Genomic DNA, 26192 nt, shown 5'->3' on the forward strand with positions numbered 1-26192 from the left:
ACCCAAGGATACGAAACACGTCTCGGTTCCTCGATGGATTCCCATATTGGTTCGTTTCCAGCATTAAGTAAAACTTTAGCATATTGATTGAAATTAGGTAGCTGACCAGAGACGATGGCAGAGGCGTTCGCCATGTCATCCTGAGCGAGAGAGTAGACTCTGGCATTGGTCATAGTGGGAGGGGCCTCCAATCTTCCTTGGCTGATTGAAGTCCCTTCTATAGCAGTATGCATCTGGTGAAGCTGTGCAGGGGTACTCCTATTCTGGTTGTTCTACGGAGGTAGTGCCTGAGGCTGAGTAGGGCAATCTCTTACCAAATGTCCTTCCTTTCCGCAGTTGTAGCACTTTCTGGTGCTTAGGAGACATACTCCAGAATGCATCTTTCCACATGTGGCACACTGAGGGTACTTGGTTTGCTTATTAGCCGGACCACCTTTTGTGTTGTTCCACTGTTTCCTCTTTCCACCTTAGTTTCCTTTCCAGCCAGTTCTGGTATTGTGCGATTTTTGTCCTCCGGTCAGTGTTTGGTTCTTGCCCTCATTCATTGCTTTCTGGTAGTGCTCGGTAATCAGGGCACTGCTGACTAGCTCTTCTGCAGTCTGCGGTCTATTAACTCCGCCGGCTACGTTTAGAGCTATCTCAGGTCGGAGCATCTTTAACATTAACTGGACCCTTTCTTTTTCGGTACGGATCAGTTCTGGGCACAGACGTGCTAGGCGGTTGAACTTTTTGACGGCTTCGTTAACTGACTTTTTAACGGATCAGTCCTCCTTGTATCTTAGGCTTTCTTAGGAGAAAACCTTGGCTTGGGCCGAAGATGGAGGAGAGGGGACTGAGGGTTCGGTGAGGGAGAGGGAGGATGAGGGAAAATGAGAGAAAAATAGAATCTCCTCTTTACATACTCTCTTTTATGTTAAGGGGGAAGAGGTATCAAAATCGGTTTTTGCTTTCCTTCTCCCTTAGCCCTTTTTTTTCATTTCCTTTTTATTTTTATTTATTTATTTGTTCTCATCATTCATGATGAAACAAGGGGGAATGAATCCCCTTAATTCTCCTCTTTAAGTCACGGCAAAGAATGAAGAAGAGGGAGAGAAAAGAAGGAAGGCAAGTTGCCTTTCTCTTGTTCTTTTCTTGTTTTCTTTTGGCTAGCTTTTACTCTCACCCTTATCATGAGTTTCCCTCCTTTGCTATCAATATATTATTCCTATTCCAACTGGTTATTACCCATTAATCCTATCATTTACATCATGAGAGGTTCAAGGTTCAATCCTTGACAACTCCCTATTTTATTTCTTTTTATTTCTTTTTGGTTCAACATTCTACTAATATTTTTCTAAGGTAAATTCATCATTCTCATATTTATCTTAAAATCTTAGTGGGTGTTACAATATATGTTATAGAAGTTAATCTCTCTATTTCTTCATCATAGGTATTAGATACCAGATGTGCTTCTCACATTTTTACTAATGTGCAGGTGATGAGAAATAGCAGGGCATTGACAAAGAGCGATGTGGACCTACGAGTAGGCAATGGAGCACGGGTTGTTGCTGTTGCTGAAGGGACTTACTATCTATCTCTGCCCTCTGGGCTTGTACTAGAATTAGATGAATGTTGTTATGTGTCTGCTCTTACTAAGAACATTATATCAGTTTCTTGTTTAGACAATAAAGGCTTTTCATTTATAATAAAGAACAAATGTTATTCAGTTTATTTAAATGATATGTTCTATTATAGTGCACCTCTGATGAACAGACTCTATATTCTAGACTTAGAGAACCCCATCTATAACATAAATACCAAAAGGTTCAAATCAAATGAAACGAAGCAAACCTATCTCTGGCACTGTCGCTTAGGTCATATAAATGACAAACGCTTATCCTATGGTTTTATGGACTCATTTGATTTTGAATCATATGAGACATGTGAGTCATGCCTACTAGGCAAGATGACCAAGACTCCCTTTAGTGGACACAGCAAAAGAGCGACTAACTTGTTAGGACTTATACATAGTGATGCATGTGGCCCTTTCAATGTCACTGCCAGAGGTGATTATAGGTACTTCATTACATTTACTGATGACTTCAGTAGATATATTTTTGTGTATTTGATGACACATAAGTCTGAATCTTTGAAAAGTTCAAAGCATTCAAGAATGAAGTACAAAACCAGCTTGGCAAAAGTATTAAGATACTTCGATCAGATCGAGGGGGTGAATACCTTAGCCATGAGTTTCGTGACTATCTAGCTGAGTGTGGGATTCTATCCCAACTCACTCCTCCTGTAACACCACAGTGGAATGGTGTATCCGAAAGGAGGAATCGTACAATATTAGATATGGTACGGTCTATGATGAGTCGCACAGATCTTCCTATATCTCTTTGGGCTATGCTCTAGACACAGCAGCCTTCATACTCAACCGTATTCCATCCAAGGTTGTGATAAAGACACCAAATAGGATATGGACTGGGAGAGATGCTTAGGTGTCTTTTATGAGGATTTGGGGTTGTGAGGCTTACGTTCGACGTCAAGTCTTGGACAAACTAGGATCGAAATCCGATAAGTGCTACTTTATTGGATATCATAAGGAAACGAAGGGATAATACTTCTACATTCCCAATCAACATAAAGTAGTTGTGGCTAAGACTAGGGTATTTCCAGAAAGGGACTTTGTTTCTAGAAAAACTAGTGGGAGTACGTTCAATCTAGAAGAAGTTCAGGATATAGACCATAGCACTGAAGCCTTGATGGAAGTTGAACTGGAACCACAAAGTGTGGTGAATGATGAAATTGTTCCACAAGGATTTGAGGAACAACAACCAGTTCATGTAGACCTACCTCTTCGCAGGTCTGATATGGTACGTCGTCAGCCTGACAGATACTCATTTCTCTTGTCTGACCATGATGACGCTATGCTCAATGAGAATGAGCCTACCTCCTATCAGGAAGCTGTGATGAGACCAGATTCTGAGAAATGGCAAGAAGCCATGAAATCCGAGATGGAGTCCATAAACACCAACCAAGTATGTGTTGGGTTTTTCGGGCCGCGAAAACCGCTTTTTCGCGTCGCGGAAACCCCGAATCACCCATGCCACTGGATCTCGTGCAAAGAAAATATTTCAAAACAAAATTACAAGTATGAGTTTCTACTTAGATCTACTCCTAGATCTACATGAAAAAGTTATACCTTTGAAGCGAAGCCCTTCGCATTCCCGCTCATCCAAACGGTGCCAGATCTCAAGAGTATAAAGATAGATACTCCTCTAGAAGTATCCACACGAACACGTAGGTGGAGAAAACCACACAAAAAGGTGTGCTAGCACCTATGTGTGGTTCGGCCAAGTTGAGGAGGAGAGGGAGAGGGAGAGAGCTCCAAGAGGAAGAAGAAGGAATAATGCACTTGAATGAGGAAAATCAATTCCTTTCCCATTCAAAAGTGGCCGGCCAATTCAAAGTGTAACCCCCAAAAAATTGCATTAAGTGCAATTAATGTGAAGCTATTAAAGAAAATGGCTTTGTAACTTCCATGAGGTGGCACCCATGATGATGTGGAGTAACATCATTGGTCCACATCAATGCCAACTCACCAATGAGGTGGCATAAAGTCAAGTCAAACTTGACTTTTAATCCTCGTCTCATGTCAAGTCAAACTTGACCAAATCTCTTCCATGGTTGATCTAATCTAACCATTTGATTCAAGCCAACTTAATATAATAAATCTAATTCATTAAATTAAGTTAATTTAATGAGTCATAATCTAAATTAGACTCATTGAATACAAGAATCCACTTGAGTCCAACTCAAGTTAGCCCAATTAGGATTACTCTTAATCCAATTTGATTCATCAAATAAATCTAATCCTCTTGGTTCATCATATGAACCTAATCTCCATCTAATTGTCCTTAGTGTGTGACCCTATAGGTTCTTGTAACATTGGCAATGTCCTAAACCCATTTAGGAGCATAAGTAATGAGCGGTATCTAGCAACACATCATTACTACCCAAGTTACAAGAATGTTGAGATCCAACATCACCTTGTGACTACTAATTGTGACTCCTCACAATATATGACAAGTGTCCTTCTATCCTAGACATCTAGATTGGTCAATGTGAGGCATAGACCGTGTCATCCTCTGACCAATCTAAATCCTGAACTCCAAGTAGACTCACTAAATCAAATGAGCTCAATATCCTATATTGACTCATTTGGGCATGGCCATGCACTTCGTGGTCTCACTCTATCAAGAATACCGATGTCTCTCCCGTCATATAGGAGGGATAGATCCCATCTACATCACTCACATCCCTCTGCATAATTTGTTATATACCCAGTAATCACCTTTATAGTCCACCCAGTTACGGGTGACGTTTGACGAAACCAAAGTACATAACTCCTTATGTAGGGATCTATGGTGACTTCAGGTCTAAGTACTAGTAGTCATACTAATAGCCACATGAGAAAGTATATGACACTCATATAACGATCCATGATACTTTCTCATGGCGGGTCATTCAGTATACATTCTCTAATGTATACCCATGTGTCAACTTGATATCTCTATATCCATGACTTGTGAGATCAAGTCATCGAGTTGACCTACATGCTAGTCTTATAGCATTAACATTGTCCCTGAATGTTAATACTCGACTAGGAATGATTAAGAATAGTGTTCCCTATATCATCTCACTATCGGTTCAACTAACCGATTGATATAGGTGAGAACCGTCTACTTAAGGACATTATTATACTTAGTTTATTTGGCACCAAAACAAGTAAGTATAATAACCAAAATCCAAATGCCTTTACTTATATAGAATATGATACAATAAGTCCAAAATACAATCATCAAATGATTGACTCTAGGGCTCTAGCTAACAATCTCCCACTAGCATTAGTGCCAATCAGTGTAGGCTCTAAGCCCAAATGACCTAGTGTGACCATCATGCTTCTTCTATGCCAAAACCTTGGTCAAGGGATCTGCGATGTTAGCCTCTGTAGGTACTCTGCAAATCTTCACATCTCCTCTCTCGATGATCTCTCGAATGAGATGGAAGCGTCGTAGTATGTGTTTGGTCCGCTGGTGTGAGCGTGGTTCCTTTGCCTGTGCTATAGCTCCATTGTTGTCACAATAGAGCTCAATAGGGTCAGCAATGCTAGGAACCACCCCAAGTTCAGTGATGAACTTGCGAATCCAAACTGCCGCCTTTGCTGCCTCTGATGCAGCAATATACTCGGCCTCTGTCGTAGAATCAGCTACTGTGTCCTGCTTCAAACTCTTCCAGCTCACAACACCACTATTAATGCAAAATATGAACCCCGACTGCGATCTATAGTCATCCTGGTCGGTCTGGAAGCTAGCATCACTGTAACCCTTTACAACTAGCTCATCATTGCCTCCATATATCAAGAAATATTCTTTAGTCCTTCTTAAGTACTTAAGAATATTCTTGACCTCTATCCAGTGACTTTCACCTGGATCTGACTGGTATCTGCTCGTCATGCTCAAAGCATACGAGACATTAGGTCGAGTACATAGCATGGCGTACATGATCGATCCTATGGCTGAGGCATAAGGGATCTGATCCATGCGGTCTCTCTCCTCTCTAGAAGAAGGACCTTGAGTCTTCGAAAGACTCACGCCATGTGACATCGGCAGAAATCCCTTCTTGGAGTTCTGCATGGCAAACTGAAGGAGTACCTTGTCAATATATGTACTCTGACTTAGGCCAAGAAATCTCTTAGATCTATCTCTATAGATCTGTATCCCTAGAATGCGGGATGCCTCACCTAAGTCCTTCATTGAAAAGCAACTCCCTAGCCAGGTCTTGACAGACTGAAGCATAGGGATGTCCTTCCCAATGAGCAGTATGTCATCCACATACAATATAAGGAAGACAACTGTGTTCTCTACAACCTTCTTGTAGACACAAGGTTCATCTTCGTTCTTAATGAAACCAAACTGCTTGATTGTATCATCGAATCGAAGATTCCAGCTTCGAGAAGCTTGTTTTAGTCCATAAATGGACCTATGCAGCTTGCATACTCTGCTAGTATGCTGTGGATCTACAAAACCCTCAGGTTGTGTCATGTACACATCCTCGAGTAGGTTTCCATTCAGAAACGCAGTTTTGACGTCCATCTGCCAGATCTCGTAATCGTGGTAAGCTGCAATAGCAAGCATGATCCGAATGGACTTAAACATCGCTACTGGAGAAAAAGTTTCATCATAGTCAATACCATGAATCTGCTTGAAACCTTTAGCTACCAAGCGACTCTTATAGATAAGTCCATCCATGTGAGTCTTTCTCTTAAAGACCCACTTGCACCCAATGGGTTTTACCCCTTCAGGTGGATCAACCAAAGTCCATACTTGGTTGGTGTACATGGATTCCATCTCGGATCTCATGGCCTCTAGCCATTTCTCGGAATCTGGTCTCATCACAGCTTCCTGATAGGTGGTAGGCTCATCCTCTATGAGCACAATGTCATCATGGTCAGACAAGAGAAATGAGTATCTCTCAGGCTAACGACGTACCCTATCAGACCTGCGAAGAGGTATGCCTACTTGAACTGGTTGTTGTTCCTCAACTCTTTGTGGAACAACATTATCCACAACACTTTGTGGTTCTAGTTCAACTTCCATCGAGGCATCAGTGCTATTATTCACATCTTGAACTTCTTCAAGATCGAACGCGCTCCCACTAGTCTTTCTAGAAACAAAGTCCCTTTCTAGAAAGACCCCAGTCTTTGCCACAACTACCTTGTGCTGACTGGGAATGTAGAAGTATTATCCCTTAGTTTCCTTGGGATATCCAATAAAATAGCACTTGTCGGATTTGGGTCCTATCTTGTCTGAGACTTGACGTCGAACGTAAGCCTCACAACCCCAAATCCTCATGAAAGACACCTGGGCATCTCTCCCAGTCCATATCCTATATGGTGTCTTTATCACGGCCTTGGATGGAACTCGGTTAAGTATAAAAGCTGCCGTGTCTAGAGCATAGCCCCAAAGGTATGTCGGAAGATCTGTGTGACTCATCATAGATCGCACCATATCTAATAGGGTATGATTCCTCCTTTCGGATACATCATTCCACTGTGGTGTTCCAGGAGGAGTGAGTTGGGATAGGATCCCACACTCTGCTAGATAGTCACGAAACTCATGGCTAAGGTATTTTCCACCTCGATCGGATCGAAGTATCTTAATACTCTTGCCAAGCTGGTTCTATACTTCATTCTTGAATTCTTTGAACTTTTCAAAGGATTCAGACTTATGTGTCATCAAGTACACATAACCATATCTACTGAAGTCATCAGTAAATGTGATGAAGTATCTATAACCGCCTCTAGCAGCAACATTGAAAGGGTCACATACATCACTATGTGTGAGTCCTAACAAATCAGTTGCTCTCTCGCTGTGCCCACTAAAGGGAGTCTTGGTCATCTTGCCTCGTAGGCATGACTCGCATATCTCATATGATTCAAAATCAAATGAGTCCAACAAACCATCCTTATGGAGCTGGGATAAGCGCTTGTCATTTATATGACCTAAGCGACAGTGCCAGAGGTAGGTTTGGTTCATGTCATTTGACTTGAACCTCTTGGTATTTATGTTATAGATAGGGCTCTCAAGGTCTAGAATATAGAGTCCGTTTATCAGAGGTGCACTACAATAGAGCATATCATTTAAATAGACGGAACAACATTTGTTCTTTATAGTAAACGAGAAACCTTTCTTGTCTAAACAAGAAATTGATATAATGTTCTTAGTTAATGCAGGCACATAACAACAATCAACTAACTCTAGTACAAGCACAGAGGGCAGAGATAGAAAGTAGGTCCCTACAACAATAGCAACAACCCGTGCTCCATTGCCTACTCGTAGGTCCACCTCGCCCTTTGTCAATGCCCTGCTATTTCTCAGCGCCTGCACATCAGTACAAATGTGAGAAGCACATCCAGTATCTAATACCCATGATGTAGAAATAGATAGATTGACTTCTATAACATATATACCTGAAGTGGAAGTCTCACTTCGCTTCTTCTTAAGATCCTCCAAGTATACCTTGCAGTTCCTCTTCCAGTGCCCGGTCTGACCGCAGTGGAAGCAGGTAGCATCCTTGGCGACCCCTCCTTTAGGCTTCAGTGCCTTGCCTTTGCCCTTGGCTTGGGACATTCTCTTGCCTTTGGGCTTGCCCTTGCCCTTATTGTTAGGATCTCTTCGTACTCGGCTAGAGAGGGGGGTGTGAATAGCCGCCCCAAATTCTCGCGTTTCTTCCTACGATTAGGGTTAGCGCAGCGGAAAATACAATGTAGAAACGACAAAGAAAGAGATCAAACCTCAACGCATCGATGTAACGAGGTTCGGAGATGAAACTCCTACTCCTCGGCGTGTCCGTAAGGTGGACGAGCCTTATCAATCCGTCGGTGGATGAGTCCCCGGAAAACCGGCTAAATCAAACACTCCTTCTGGGTGGAGAAACCTCGCCACAAAGTCTCTTGCAACAGCAAGATAAGTGTACAAGAAATACAACAAGAAGCAAGAACAATAAGAATGTAAAAACACACACTATCTTGCCTTCGACTGGTTTCCGTTGACGAAGCAGCAACTTCACGGGACCAGCCGGGAAGCTCACACGAAGCTTCACGAGTAGAGAGCTCAGCAAAGCTCAAGAAGAAGAAGAGGCAAAAGAAGAAGAAGAAGAAGCTCAACGGTAGCTTCTCAACCTCTTTATAACCTGCGAAGAAGATGAAGAAACTGGCCGTTGCATGCGCTAGAACTCCTCTGATCAGTGGACCGATCGGTGAAGAGGCTTTGTTGCTCCGTCCACGATTGGTCCACGCATCGATCAGAACTCCTGATCGGTCCGGGGACGATCGGAAGAAGCTTTACCTTGTTTGATCGGTCCATGGACCGATCGGGTCTCCTGATCGGTCCATAGACCGATCGAGGAACTTCTGATCGGTGCGGGGACGATCGGGCTTTTGCCTGATCGGTCCCCGACCGATCAGCCCCTCGCGCCTCGCCCTGCTCGCTTCGATCGACTCCGATCGGTCACGACCTATCATCACACGAGATGCTATCGATAGCACCGATCGGTCACCGCATCGATCGAATATTCATGGATCACCGGATCGATCACCGATCGATCCATCATGGTTTTCGCCCAAACCAAGTTCAAACCAACATCCGGTCAATCTTGACTGTTGGTACATCATGCTTAGCATCCGGTCCGTCCCTTGACCTGCTAAGACTCTCCACCAAGTGTCCGGCAATCCCTTTGACCCACTTGACTTTTCTCTTCGTGCCAATATCGATCACTCCTTGATCTACTTGGACTTCCCAACACGGATGTCCGATCACCCTTGATCCATCTCGATTTTCCCTTGCCTCACCGGGACTTTCACCTAGCTTCACTCACTAGGGTTTTCACCGCTTCACTCACCAGGATTTCACCGCACGGCTTCACTCACCAGACTTCCAAACCGCCTGCTTCACTCACGTGACTTTCCCGAATGCCAGCTTCACTCACCAGGACTTCCACTTTCACCTAGCTTCACTCACTAGGATTTTCACCGCTTCCTCACTAGGATTTCCATTGCCTGGCTTCACTCACGGGACTTCTCCGATCTGCCTTCACTCACAGGACTTTCCCCATGCCTGGCTTCACTCACCAGACTTCTCCGATTGCCGGCTTCCTCACAGACTTTCCACACCGCCAACATCCCAGCTTAGGACTTTCCCACCGCCTCGGCTTCACTCACGGGACTTCTCCACCGCCTGGCTTCACTCACCAGACTTTCCCACCGCCTAACATCCAGTTAGGACTTTCCCCCGCCGGCTTCACTCACGGGACTTTCCTCGTGCAAGCTCCTGCTTGGACTTCTCCGCCAAGTCTCCATACTTGGACTTTTCCACAAGTCTCCATACTTGGACTTTTCCGTGCCAAGTCTCCATACTTGGACTTTTCAGTGCCAAGCTCCTGCTTGGACCTTTCCGTGCCAAGTCTCCATACTTGGACTTTTCAGTCAACCAGTCAACCTTGACCTAGGGTTGCACCAATAATCTCCCAACCATCTATTCTTGTCTCACATCAAGAATACAACTCTTCCACGAGTGTCAAACATCAACATGCAACTCAACTAGGTCAATCTTGACCTAAGGTTGCATCAACAATCTTCCCAAGTCAAACATCAAAATACAACTCGAGTCAAGTCAACTCGAGTCGGGTCAACCAGGTCAACCTTGACCTAAGGTTGCACCAACAATCTCCCCCTTTTTGATGTTTGACAAAACTATAATCAAGTTAGGTTAACCCGATAACCTAACTTAGGTTTTCCAACCATCTTCCAATGTCCAATGTTCTTTCCTTGAACATTCTCCGGACATTCTCCCCTTAGGTTAACCCGATAACCTAACTTGGGTTCTCGATAATTCTCCCCTTTTTGACACACATCAAAAGAATTCCAATGTTCTTCCTCGAACATTCCTTGACATTCTTCCCCTAGCTTAGGTTAAACCGATAACCTAACTTGGGTTCTCCAATAACTCTCCAATGAGCACTCTCCCCTTTTTGACACACATCAAAAAGAAAAAGGAGAGTATCAAGGTCAAGAGTTTCTTCCTAATGAAAGTCCCATACCTTTCATTGAAACTCTTATTTTCCCCTTGATACTAAACTCAACAATCAACTTAGTGATAATCCCATATCACTAATCCTTAAAAATCTTAAGGAGTAAAACTCCCCTAAAAGCCAACTCCCCTTGACCATTGCACCAACAATGTCTTTGGGAGTTCCAAACCTTTAGAAATCTACAAAACCCAACTTCCAGCTGAAATTTCAGACCAACAGTGAAATCGATCAGCCTACGCTCTGATCGGTCCCCGGACCGATCGAAACCCATGGATCGGTCCCACCGATCAGCCTTCACCGATCGCACCTGTGCACATCGAACCTCTTGGATCGGTCTGCGACCGATCCATGCATCGGATCGGTCCGCACCGATCAGATTCTACCGGATCGGTCCCCGGACCGATCCAGACACTGAAATCAGAATTTTCCTTCCGAAATTCAGAAACTCCTAGAAAATTCCAGAAAATTCGAAAAATGTGAAATTTGAGGATACATTCCTCATAACATATACTACCATGGAAAATAGTTTTCTATGAAAGTAGTTTCCATTTTTCAATCTTGATACAAAGTTCAAAAACTTTGAAAAGTTCAAGTTTAACTCAACTTTGTATCACAATGTTCAATGATGAATGCTATCACTAGGAAAGCTTCATCAAGGTTTTCAAATCAATTTTAAAATGCTTTTAAAACCATTTGAATTTAGGACCATAATCTTAGGGCTATATGCACATAACTTGTACACAAGCTTTCCCTATGATCCTCCATATCTTGAATTAGGCTCATCTAGGTACAAGAACTATGCACCTTGATCCTAATTCATGATCCTAATATCTCACACACATCTAAAGTGTATCAAGCACATCCATGTCAATTTTGATGTGAGATATGGGTTTAGGTATCTTAGGCTAAGGTCTCATGCATTTTCTAAACACAAATTTGATCTCAATATCAAAATATGATTTTCATCCTTAAATCAATTCAATTGATTATTAATGCAAGAGATGATGACATGGCATAAAATGGTATCATAAATGAGAACATGTGCCAATGTCATGATGTCATGGCATAAAGTTTGAAACTAAACTAACACATGACATATAAACTAGCCTAAGTATTATCATGACATTTCAAATGATAATAAAATAAATATGATGTCATGGCATGGCATATGGCAACCAATCATGGCAAGTTAGCTCAAATAAAATACCTAAATCCGTATCTAAGTATCCTTAGCCTTAGCTAACTTAAAATCTAACCCTAGATTGCCCATATATCCCTAAGAGAAACCAAAATCCCAATTATGGTATTTCTCTAGGTTTTCCTCAAATTGTGCCAATTAAAATCATTCTTTTCCATAATGGCACATTTTACTCTTTAAGGAGTAAATAATAATTCTTTTTCATTTCCAAAGGTTATCAAGACCTTGAAAATGCTCCTTGAGTGTCAATTTCCTCAAAGTTGGGTTAACTACCCTTCTAATTGAGTTGACACTCTCTAACCCATCTATGGGGTAGAGAAGATGCTCCTAGGAACCCAATACCTATTAGAGCTCATTGGGTTCACTAAATATTCACTAGGGATGACTTCCCTAGCAACTCTCCTAATGACCCTCTTAGGCTTTAAAGCCTTGGTCATTTGGGACTCATCAAGATCAACTCTAGGGTGACTCCTTGTGACCTTGGTGGTGGTCTTCCTAGCCCTAGGTTTTGTTCCATAATTGAATGGAACATTATGATAAGTGGGCTTGACCACTTGGGACTTAGGTTTGTGACCCAAACCCTTTTTGTCCTTGGACATTGGTTTTTGACCCTTAAACCCTAGAGATGACTTCTCCAAGTTCTTAAGAGCCTTTTCCAAAGTATCAAGTCTTGACCTCAAGACTTGATTCTCCTTCTCTAATACCTCAATTTTTGATTTGTCATTTTTCTTTGAGGCATTCCTAGGCATGTGTCTAGTTGATTTGGGATTCCTACCTAGGTTCTCCTTAACCTTAGATGAGGTAATTCTAGGGTTGGCTTTCCTAGGGTTATCCTTATCTAGGCTCACATGTTTGGCACCTAAGCATGTGTATTGATTTCTAATGTTATCATGCTTATCATTATTGACTAGTGCAATAAAATTTCTAGCATGTATCTTACTAGTATTGCACGAATGAGACTTAAATGATACCTTAGGGTTTGCCTTAGCTCCCCCTATAGAAGTGCTCGGTTTCTTGCCCTTGTGAGGTTGCCTCCCCCTCGGACAATGACTCCGATAATGTCCCCTTCGCTTGCATTGGAAGCACACCACGTGCTCCTTGCCCTTGCGTGTCGGGACTCCGGCTACCTTGACCTTTGGCGCCGGTGGAGTCTTCCTTACCCTCTTTGGACACTTACTCTTGTAGTGCCCAAATTCCCTACACTCAAAGCATATTATATGTAACTTATTTGAAATTGAAATGCTTGAGTTACCTAGGTTTGGGGATGGGTGTGAGCTCTCTTCCTCATCCCTTCCGGAGGTAGATGTCTCTTCTTCTTGCTCCGAACTTGAACAAGAGGAACTCTCCTCCTCTTCTTCCTTGGATGTTGAGTAGCCCTCAACTCCCAATTCGCTCCCTCCATGATGTGAGCTACTTGGCTCACTAGGCTCCTCTTCATGGCTTGAAGTGGAGCTCTCCTCATGGTACTTGGCCAAGTTATCCCATAATTCCTTGGCATTGTTGTATTCACCTATCTTACGCAAAATATTAGTAGGTAATGAAAATTCAATTGTTTTAGTTACCTCATTGTTGATCGTGGATTGATGGACTTGTTCCTTTGTCCACTTGTTCTTCTCTAGAGGCTCTCCTTCTTTATCCATTGGAGGAGTAAACCCTTCCTGTACACAAAACCAGTTCCACATATTAGTCCTAAGAAAATACATCATCCTTACCTTCCAATATGCGAAGTTGTCATTGTAGAAGGGTGGAATGGTGATGTCTTCTCCGAATTGATCCATCTCTAGCTTTGCTCCCACGGGTGTTGATCCGATGAAGAGCGACCTCGCTCTGATACCACTTGTTAGGATCTTTCGTACGGCTAGAGAGGGGGGTGTGAATAGCCGCCCCAAATTCTCGCGTTTCTTCCTACGATTAGGGTTAGCGCAGCGGAAAATACAATGTAGAAACGACAAAGAAAGAGATCAAACCTCAACGCATCGATGTAACGAGGTTCGGAGATGAAACTCCTACTCCTCGGCGTGTCCGTAAGGTGGACGAGCCCTATCAATCCGTCGGTGGATGAGTCCCCGGAAAACCGGCTAAATCAAACACTCCTTCTGGGTGGAGAAACCTCGCCACAAAGTCTCTTGCAACAGCAAGATAAGTGTACAAGAAATACAACAAGAAGCAAGAACAATAAGAATGTAAAAACACACACTATCTTGCCTTCGACTGGTTTCCGTTGACGAAGCAGCAACTTCACGGAACGATAGCAGCAGCTGACCAGCCGGGGAAGCTCACACGAAGCTTCACGAAGTAGAGAGCTCAGCAAAGCTCAAGCACAGCAAGAAGCAGGGGCAAAGAGAAGAAGAAGAAGAAGCTCAACAGTAGCTTCTCAACCTCTTTTATAACCTGCGAAGAAGACAGAAGAAACTAGCCGTTGCGTCGCAACGGCTAGAACCCTGATCGGTCTGTGGACCGATCAGGGAAGAGGCCTTTGCTTCTGTTCCGTCCCTGATTGGTCCACAGACCGATCAGGGAACTTCCTGATCGGTCTGGGGACCGATCAGGGAAGAAGCTTTGCTTCTGTTCCGTCCCTGATCGGTCCATGGACCGATCAGGGAACCTCCTGATCGGTCCATAGACCGATCAGGGAACTTCCTGATCGGTCCGGGACCGATCAGCTGGATCGGTCCACGACCGATCAGCCCTCTCGCGCCCGCTCTGTTCGCTTGATCGACTCGATCGGTCACCGACCTATCGGTTATCACACGATATGCTATCGATGTATTCCGATCGGTCACCGCATCGTCGAATATTCAGATCATCGGATCGATCACCGATCGATCCGGCTCATGGTTTTCGCCCAAACCAAGTTCAAACCAACATCCGGTCAATCTTGACCTGTTGGTACATCATGCTTAGCATCCGGTCAGTCCCTTGACCTGCTAAGACTCTCCACCAAGTGTCCGGTCAATCCCTTTGACCCACTTGGACTTTCCTCTTCGTGCCAAGTATCTGATCACTCCCTTGATCTACTTGGACTTCCCAACACCGGATGTCCGATCACCCTTGATCCATCTGGATTTTTCCTGCTCGCTTCACTCACCGGGACTTTCACCTAGCTTCACCACTAGGGTTTTCACCGCTTCACTCACCAGATTTCAATCTGCTGGCTTCACTCACGGGACTTTCACCGCCCGGCTTCACTCACCGTGACTTTCACCTAGCTTCACTCACCGGGACTTCCACTTTCACCTAGCTTCACTCACTAGGATTTTCACCGCTTCACTCACCAGATTTTCCCGCCGCTTCACTCACCAGGGACTTCTCCGACCGCTGGCTTCACTCACGGGACTTTCCGATTGCTGGCTTCACTCACCGGGACTTCTCCATTGCCTGCTTCACTCACCGAGACTTTCCACCGCCTAACATCCAGTTAGGACTTTCCCCACCGCGGCTTCACTCACAGACTTCTCCGATGCCTGGCTTCACTCACGGGACTTTCCACACCGCCTAACATCCAGTTAGGACTTTCCCACCGCCTGGCTTCACTCACGGGACTTTCCTCGTGCCAAGCTCCCTGCTTGGACTTCTCCGTGCCAAGTCTCCATACTTGGACTTTTCCGTGCCAAGTCTCCATACTTGGACTTTTCCCGTGCCAAGTCTCCATACTTGGACTTTTCGCATGCCAAGCTCCCTGCTTGGACCTTTCCAGTGCCAAGTCTCCATACTTGGACTTTTCAGGTCAACCAGGTCAACCTTGACCTAGGGTTGCACCAATAATCTCCCAACCATCTATTCTTGTCTCACATCAAGAATACAACTCTTCCACGAGTGTCAAACATCAACATGCAACTCAACTAGGTCAATCTTGACCTAAGGTTGCATCAACAATCTTCCCAAGTCAAACATCAAAATACAACTCGAGTCAAGTCAACTCGAGTCGGGTCAACCAGGTCAACCTTGACCTAAGGTTGCACCAACACTTATGTTTCTGAACCATCAGAACAGTGTTGGGCTTAGCCTTCTTAAGGTTTAGCTCAGCAGTTCTTAACATGCTAAGCAGCTCGGGCAGTGGCTTGTCAATCTCGTTCATATTATAGTTTAGAATGAATTGACTGTAGCTATCCGGCAAGGATTGCAAGATCAGGTCAGTAGCCAACTCTTGGCCAAGAGGGAACCCCAACCTTTATAGGTTCTCTATGTACCCAATCATTTTGAGTGCATATGGGCCTACGGGAGTCCCGTCTGACATCTTGCACTGAAACAGTGCCCTTGAGATCTCAAATCTCTCATGCCTCGCTTGTCCTTGATACAGCTGATGAAGATGTTCAACCATATCGTAAGCGCCCATTAACTCGTGTTGCTTCTGAAGCTCAGAGTTCATGGTCGCGAGGATTAGACAAGACACATCTAATGCATCATCTTGATGCTTCTTGAAAGCAACTCGGTCAGCTCGCGGGGCAGTGGCAGGAGGAGCCTCCGGAATGGGCTGCTCCAGAACGTACAGTTTTCTGGGTAACTACCTGTACCAGTCCAGGAAGTTTGCTCCGTTGAGCTTGTCCTTCTCGAGGACAGATCGCAGGGAGAAGATGTTCGTATTCGACGTCATGGTAATCTACAACAGAAATGAAAGCAGAAATAAATATCATATTCTTAATCATTTAATTAGGCCTTTAACTAAATGATGCTCCCATTGAATTCTATAATTCATGTGGGGCAAGATCCACATCATACTAACCCTTGAGTTAGCTTTGGCTAATACGCCCAAGACTTAGTATGATCGGTAGGTAACGATTACCAATTACATCTCTATGCAACTCTTGTTTATAGAATCAAAAATCCGCATTTATATTAAAACTCGAGTTAGCTTTGGCTAATATGCCCGAGAGTTAATATATATGTGATTTTGACCTAACTTTCCAACCGTTGGAAGAATGCCTATAGTTATACTCGATCCAACCGAGTTAACTAGGAATACCCAATCTAATTGAGTTGTACTCACCCATGCGTTGATAGGCGGGACCAAGATTGTCCCTCCGTACCCTACCAAGATAGTATGTTTGCTCTGCTTTGGCATATTCAACAACTACATGCGATCGAGGTAGTAGTAGGTATCACGGCACAGTAGGCATTAGAGTTGTTTTGATTTAGATCTAATCTAAATGATGATGCGTATCAAATACTTGATTTAGATCTAATCTAATCGTGGGGTGCATCATGTGCACGATTTAGATCTTATCTAATCGCTAGGCACTAATTAACTACTTAATTAAACATGCATCACATACATATAAGCAATTAATTAAATTATTTTGTGATTGTGTCATGGCCCTACTACGATCTTCTCAAGCCAATGAGAAGATCGGATGGTCAACCTAAGGTCAACAGCTTCTCAAGCTTCTTCCTTTGACCACCTTGTGTTGCTCGCGCCCTCCTCGTAACTCCGTCTCGTGTGGACCTTCCACCGCTTCAAAATTACATTACAATTTTGAAACTCGAGTTACATTCGAGTCTAAATCTAATTTACAACCAGAATAAAAGGAAGGCATGACACGCAAGTAGCGAAAAATAAAATAAATAAAAATAAGATACAACACTCACATCACATAACGACACGTAGGCCGTATTATGAATTACAACACATTTCCAAATCCAATTTGGGTCATTTGGGCCATGACTATCACAAAATTAATATATAATTCAAAATTATATATGTTTCATAATTTTTTGTACTTTTTCATAATTTTACAGATTTTATGAGTAAATTTTTTCCGGCGGTCCCGATTAGCGATTTCGGGCGCAATCGCGGAGCAAATCCCCTTGCGGGGTTAGGGGCAGTACCCCTACCCGCGATCTAACCATCGCGAGTTGTTCCTAAGTGATCCAAGAGTGCCTTAGCCCACTGTCCCAAAAAATTTTGGGGCGAAACTTTGCCGTTTTGGAAAAATTCTTCTCGGTAGTCGAAGCCTACAAGTGCCGAAACACTTGTGCTTCGCTTCTACGAGAAAAATACCCATAAAACTCTAAAAACCATAAAATTACAGAATATCACAGAATTGAATTTTTTTCATAAAAACAAAAACTAAACTCGTACAAGCTTCGCACGTGGCTCTGATACCACTGTTGGGTTTTTTTGGCCGCGAAAACCGCTTTTTCGCGTCGTGGAAACCCCGAATCACCCATGCCACTGGATCTCGTGCAAAGAAAAGATTTCAAAACAAAATTACAAGTACGAGTTTCTACTTAGATCTACTTCTAAATCTACATGAAAAAGTTATACCTTTGAAGCGAAGCCCTTCGCGTTCCCGCTCGTCCAAACGGTGCCGGATCTCAAGAGTATCAAGATAGATACTCCTATAGAAGTATCCACACGAACACGTAGGTGGAGAAAACCACACAAAAAGGTGTGCTAGGACCTATGTGTGGTTCGGCCAAGTTGAGGAGGAGAGGGAGAGGGAGAGAGCTCCAAGTGGAAGAAGAAGGAATAATGCACTTGAATGAGGAAAATCAATTCCTTTCGCATTCAAAAGTGGCCGGCCAATTCAAAGTGTAACTCCCAAAAATTTCCATTAAGTGCAATTAATGTGAAGCTATTAAAGAAAATGGCTTTGTAACTTCCATGAGGTGGCACCCATGATGATGTGGAGTAACATCATTGGTCCACATCAATGCCAACTCACCAATGAGGTGGCATAAAGTCAAGTCAAACTTGACTTTTAATCTTCCTCTCAAGTCAAGTCAAACTTGACCAAATCTCTTCCATGGTTGATCTAATCTAACCATTTGATTCAAGCCAACTTAATATAATGAATCTAATTCATTAAATTAAGTTAATTTAATGAGTCATAATCTAAATTAGACTCGTTGAATACATGAATCCACTTGAGTCCAACTCAAGTTAGCCCAATTAGGATTACTCTTAATCCAATTTGATTCATCAAATGAATCTAATCCTCTTGGTTCATCATATGAACCTAATCTCCATCTAATTGTCCTTAGTGTGTGACCCTATAGGTTCTTGTAACGTTGGCAATGCCCTAAACCCATTTAGGAGCATAAGTAATGAGCGGTATCTAGCAACACATCATTACTACCCAAGTTACAAGAATGTTGAGATCCAACATCACCTTGTGACTACTAATTGTGACTCCTCACAATATATGACAAGTGTCCTTCTATCCTAGACATCTAGATTGGTCAATGTGAGGCATAGACCGTGTCATCCTCTGACCAATCTAAATCTTGAACTCCAAGTAGACTCACTAAATCAAATGAGCTCAATATCCTATATTGACTCATTTGGGCATGGCCATGCACTTCGTGGTCTCACTCTATCAAGAATACCGATGTCTCTCCCGTCATATAGGAGGGATAGATCCCATCTACATCACTCACATCCCTCTGCATAATATCCTATAGGAGGGATAGACTCACTAAATCAAATGAGCTCAATATCCTATATTGACTCATTTGGGCATGGCCATGCACTTCGTGGTCTCACTTTATCAAGAATACCGATGTCTCTCCCGTCATATAGGCGGGATAGATCTCATCTACATCACTCACATCCCTCTGCATAATTTGTTATATACCCAGTAATCACATTTATAGTCCACCCAGTTACGGGTGACGTTTGACGAAACCAAAGTACATAACTCCTTATGTAGGGATCTATGGTGACTTCAGGTCTAAGTACTAGTAGTTATACTAATAGCCACATGAGAAAGTATATGACACTCATATAACGATCCATGATACTTTCTCATGACGGGTCATTCAGTATACATTCTCTAATGTATACCCATGTGTCAACTTGATATCTCTATATCCATGACTTGTGAGATCAAGTCATCGAGTTGACCTACATGCTAGTCTTATTGCATTAACAGTGTCCCTGAATGTTAATACTCGACTAGCAATGATTAAGAGTAGTGTTCCCTATATCATCTCACTATCGGTTCAACTAACCGATTGATAAAGGTGAGAACCGTCTACTCAAGGACATTATTATACTTAGTTTATTTGGCACCAATACAAGTAAGTATAATAACCAAAATCCAAATGCCTTTACTTATATAGAAATTATACAATAAGTCCAAAATACAATCATCAAATGATTGGCTCTAGGGCTCTAGCTAATAGTATGAACTTTGGTTAATCAACCTGAAGGTGTCGAACCCATTGGGTGTAAGTAGGTCTTTACGAGAAAGACTGACATGGATGGACTTATATATAAGGGTCGTTTGGTAGCAAAAGGTTTCAAGAAAATTCATGGTATTGACTATGATGAAACCTTTTCTCCAATAGCAATGTTTAAGTCCATTTGGATCATGCTTGCTATTGTAGCATACCACGATTATGAGATCTGGCAGATGGATGTCAAAACCGTGTTTCTGAATGGAAACTTGCTCGAGGATGTGTACATGATACAACCTGAGGGTTTTCTAGATCCACAGCATACTGGCAGGGTATGCAAGCTGCATAAGTCCATTTATAGACTAAAGCAAGCTTCTCAGAGCAGGAATCTTTGATTCGATGATGTGATCAAATAGTTTGGTTTCATCAAGAATGAAGATGAACCCTGTGACTACAAGAAGGTGGTTGAGAACACAGTTGTCTTCCTTGTATTGTATGTGGATGACATACTACTCATTGGGAACGATATTCCTTTTCTACAGTCTGTCAAGACTTGGCTGGGGAATTATTTCTCAATGAATGACTTAGGTGAAGCAGCCAACATTCTAGGAATAAAGATCTATAGAGATAGATCTAAGAGATTGCTTGGCCTAAGTCATAGTACATATATTGACAAGGTATTACTACAGTTTGCCATGCAGAATTCCAAGAAAGGATTTCTGCCGATGTCACATGGTGTGAGTCTTTAAAAAACTCAAAGTCCCTCTTCGAGAGAGGAGAGAGACTGCATGGATCAGATCCCTTATGCTTCAGCCATAGGATCTATCATGTACGCCATGCCATGTACTCGTCCTGAAGTCTTGTATGCTTTGAGCATGACGAGCAGACACCAGTCAGATCCATGTGAAAGTCACTGGATAGCGGTCAAGAATATTCTTAAGTACTTGAGAAGGACTAAAGAATATTTCTTGATATATGGAGGCGATGACGAGCTAGCTATAAAGGGTTACAGTGATGCTAGCTTCCAAACTGACCAGGATGATTATCGATCGCAGTCTGGGTTCGTGTTTTGCATAAATGGTGGTGCTGTGAGCTGGAAGAGTTTGAAGCAAGACACAGTCGCTGATTCAACAACAGAGGTCGTGCATATTGCTGCATCAGAAGCAGCAAAGGAGGTAGTTTGGATCCGCAAGTTCATTACTCAGCTTGGGGTGGTTCCTAGCATAGCCGATCCCATAGAGCTCTATTGTGACAACAATGGAGCAATTGCACAGGCTAAGGAACCTTGCTCACACCAGCGGACCAAACACATACTACGGTGCTTCCATCTCATTCGAGAGATCATCGATAGAGGAGATGTGAAGATTTACAGAGTACCAATAAAAGCTAACATCACAGATCCTTTGACCAAGGCTTTGGCTTAGAGAAATCATGATGGTCACACTAGGTCATTGGGCCTTAGAGCCTACACTTATTGGCACTAGTGCTAGTGAGAGATTGTTAGTTAGAGCCCTAGAGCCAATCATATGATGATTATTGTATGAACTCGTTGTATCATATTCCTATGCGTATAAAGGCATTTGTTTTGGTTATTATACTTACTTGTATTGGTGCCAAATAACTAAGTATAATAGCGTCCTTGAGTAAAAGGTTCTTATCTATATCAATCGATTGGTTGAATCGATAGTGAGATGATATAGAGAACACTACTCTTAATCATTCCTAGTCAAGTATTAACATTCAGGGATAATGTTAATGCGATGAGACTAGCATGTAGGTCAACTCGATGACTTGATCTCACAAGTCATGGATATAGAGATATCAAGTTGACACATGGGTATGCATTGGAGAATGTATACTGAATGCCCCGCCATGAGAAAGTATCATGGATCGTTATATGAATGTCATATACTTTCTCATGTGGCTATTAGTATGACTATTAGTCCTTGGACCAAAAGTGACCATGGTTCCCTACATAAGGAGTTGCATACATTGGCTTTGTCAAACGTCACCAGTAACTGGGTGGAATATAAAGGCGATTACTGGGTATGTAACAAATTATGCGGAGGGTTGTGAGTGATGTAGATGAGATCTATCTCTACTATATGACAGGAGTGACATCATTATTCTTGGTAGAGTGAGACCACTAAGTGCATGGCGATGCCCAAATGAGTCAATATGAGATATTGAGCTCATTTGATTATAGTGAGTCTACTTGGAGTTCAAGATTTAGATTGATTAGAGGATGACATGGTCTATGCCTCACATTGATCAATCTAGATGTCAAGGATAGAAGGACATTGTCATATATTGTGAAAAGTCACAATTTGTAGTCACAAGGTGATGTTGGATCTCAACATTTTTGTAACTTGGGTAGTAATGATGTGTTGCTAGATACCTCTAATTACTTATACTTCTAAATGGGTTTAGTAGCATTGCCAACGTTACAAGAACGTATAGGGTCACACACAAAGGGCAATTAGATGGAGAATAGGTTCATATGATGAACCAAATTGGATTAAGAGTAATCGAAATTAGACTAATTGAGTTGGACTCAATTTGATTCATGTGTCCAATGAGTCTAATTTAGATTATGACTCATTGAATCAATTTAATTTAATGGATAGAGATTCACTAAATTAAATTGACTTGAATCAAAGGTTAGATTTGATCAACCATGGGAGAATTTAAGTTAAGTTTGACTTGACTTGAGAGGGAAGATGAAGAGTCAAGTTTGACTTAACCTTGACTTGACTAAATGCCATGTCATTGTGACTTGGCATAGGGCCGACCAATGATGATGTGCCACATCATCAAAGGTTACATGGGTGTGTGCCACCTCATGAGGGAGACCAAGAGTTGTGACCCATGGTATACCATAGAGATAAAAACTCCTCCATTAAGTGGTCGGCCACTTATGTGTGCAATTGGTGTGCTTGTGTAACTCCATCTTCTTCCTCCTCTCATCTTTCACCCTCTCCTCCTCCTTGGCCGAAACCTCCAAGAGTGCTAGCACACTCTAAGGTTTCTTCTCCATCTATTTTGTTCGTGTGGATACATATAGAGGAGTGTCCACTTGAACACTCTCGAGATCCGAAAACTTTGGACGAGCGGGATAAGCGAAGGGCTTTGCATCAAAGGTATAAATCCCTACCATGTAGATCTAGAGTAGATCTAGGTTAGAAAACATGTACACGAAAAATTTTAATCTTCGCACAGATCCGGTGGCATGGAACTTCGGGGTTTCAGCAACCCAAAAAGCGGTTTTTGCGGCCCGAAAGTCCCAACATGTCCTTGATAAGGACAAGCTCAATGGAGCTAATTTCCTAGATTGGTATAGGAATCTGAGAATTGTTCTCACACAAGAACGAAAATTGTACATCCTGGAGTAGCCCATTCCCGAGGCACCTCCTGCCACTGCCACGCGAGCTGACCGAGATGCTTATAAGAAGCATCAAGACGACGCATTAGATGTGTCATGTCTCATGCTCGCAACCATGAACTCTGAGATTCAGAAGCAATATGAGTTGATGGGTGCTTATGATATGGTTGAACATCTTCGTCAACTATATCAAGGACAAGTGAGGCACGAGAGATTCGAGATCTCCAAGGCACTATTTCAGTGCAAGATTCAAGATGGGACTCCCGTAGGACCATATGTGCTCAAGATAATTGGGTACATAGAAAACCTACAGAGGTTGGGATTCCCACTTGGCCAAGAGCTGGCCACTGATTTGATCTTGCAATCCTTGCTAGAGAGCTCAATGAATTCGTCATGAACTACAACATGAACGATATTGATAAGCCACTACCCGAGCTACTTAGCATGTTGTAACTGCTGAGCTCAACCTTAAGAAGGTTAAGCCCAACTCCATTTTGATGGTACAAAAGCATAAGGGCAAGGGTAAGCCTAAAGGCAAAGGAAAGTCTCAAGCCAAGGGCAAAGGCGAGGCACTGAAACCCAAAGGAGGGGTTGCAAAGGATGCTACCTACTTCCACTGCGGTCAGACCGAGCACTGGAAGAGGAACTGCAAAGTTTACCTGGAAGATCTCAAGAAGAAGATAAGTGAGACTTCTACTTCAGGTATATATGTTATAAAAGTCAATCTCTCTATTTCTGCATCATGGGTATTAGATACCGGATGATTCTCACATTTCTACTAATGTGCAGACGCTGAGAAATAGCAGGGCATTGACAAAGGGCGAGGTGGACCTACGTGTATGCAATGGAGCACGGGTTGCTGCTGTTGCTGTAGGGACTTACTATCTATCTCTACCCTCTAGGCTTGTACTAGAAGTAGATGAATGTTGTTATGTGTCTGCTCTTACTAAGAACATTATTTCAGTTTCTTGTTTGGATAAGAAAGGTTTTTCGTTTATCATAAAGAACAAATGTTGTTCCTTCTATTTAAACGATATGTTCTATTGTAGTGCACCTCTCATGAACGGACTCTATATTCTAGACTTAGAGAACCCCATCTATAACATAAATACCAAAAGGTTCAAGTCAAATGAAATGAACTAACCCTATCTCTGGCATTGTCGCTTAGGTCATATAAATGGCAGACGCTTATCCCAACTCCATAAAGATGGTTTGCTGGACTCATTTGATTTTGAATCTTATGAGACATGCGAGTGATGCCTACTGGGCAAGATGACCAAGACTCCCTTTAGTGGACACAGCGAAAGAGCGACTAACTTGTTAGGACTTATACATAGTGATGTATGTGGCCCTTTCAATGTCACTGCCAGAGGTGATTATAGGTACTTCATTACATTTACTGATGACTTCAGTAGATATGTTTATGTGTATTTGATGACACATAAGTCTGAATCTTTGAAAAGTTCAAAGCATTCAAGAATGAAGTACAAAACCAGCTTGGCAAAAGTATTAAGATACTTCGATCAGATCGAGGGGGTGAATACCTTAGCCATGAGTTTCGTGACTATCTGGCTAAGTGTGGGATTCTATCCCAACTCACTCCTCCTGTAACACCATAGTGTAATGGTGTATCTGAAAGGAGAAATCGTACCATATTAGATATGGTACGATCTATGATGAGTCACACAGATCTTCCTATATCTCTTTGGGGCTACGCTCTTGACACAGCATCCTTCATACTTTACCGTGTTCCATCCAAGGCTGTGATAAGGACACCATATAGGATATGGACTGGGAGAGATGCCCAGGTGTCTTTTATGAGGATTTGGGGTTGTGAGGCTTACGTTCGACGTCAGGTCTCGGACAAACTGGGACCCAAATCCGATAAGTGTTATTTTATTGGATATCCCAAGGAAACGAAGGGATATTACTTCTACATTCCCAGTCAACACAAAGTAGTTGTTGCTAAGACTGGGGTATTTCTAGAAAGGGACTTTGTTTCTAGAAAAACTAGTGGGAGTACGTTCAATCTTGAAGAAGTTCAAGATATGGACCATAGCACTGAAGCCTTGATAGAAGTTGAACTGGAACCACAAAGTGTTGTGGATGATGAGATTGTTCCACAAGGAGTTGAGGAACAACTGCCAATTCAAGTAGACATACCTCTTCGCAGGTCTGATAGGGTACATCGTCAGCTTGAGAGATACTCATTTTTCTTGTCTGACCATGATGACGTTATGCTCATTGAGAATGAGCCTACCTCCTATCAGGAAGCTGTGATGAGACCAGATTATGAGAAATGGCTAGAGGCCCCGAGATTTGAGATGGAATCCATGTACACCAACCAAGTATAGACTTTGGTTGATCCACCTGAAGGGGTCAAACCCATTGGGTGTAAGTGGGTCTTTAAAAGAAAGACTGACATGGATGAACTTATATATAAGGGGCGTCTGGTAACTAAAGGTTTCAAGCAAATTCATGGTATTGACTATGATTAAACTTTTTCTCTAGTAGCGATGTTTAAATCAATTTGGATCATGCTTGCTATTGCAGCATACCACGATTATGAGATCTGACAGATGGATGTCAAAATCATGTTTCTGAATGAAAACTGTCTCGAGGATGTGTACATGACACAACCTGAGGGTTTTGTAGATCCACAGCATGCTGGCAGAGTATGCAAGCTACATAAGTCCATTTATGGACTAAAGCAAGTTTCTCGGAGCTGGAATCTTCTATTCGATGATGCAATCAAATAGTTTGGTTTCATCAAGAATGATGATGAACCCTGTGTCTACAAGAAGGTTGTAGGGAACACAGTTGTCTTCCATGTATTGTATGAGGATGACATACTACACA

This window comes from Zingiber officinale, chromosome 7A (assembly GCF_018446385.1).
Source record: "Zingiber officinale cultivar Zhangliang chromosome 7A, Zo_v1.1, whole genome shotgun sequence".
Lineage (NCBI taxonomy): Eukaryota > Viridiplantae > Streptophyta > Magnoliopsida > Zingiberales > Zingiberaceae > Zingiber > Zingiber officinale.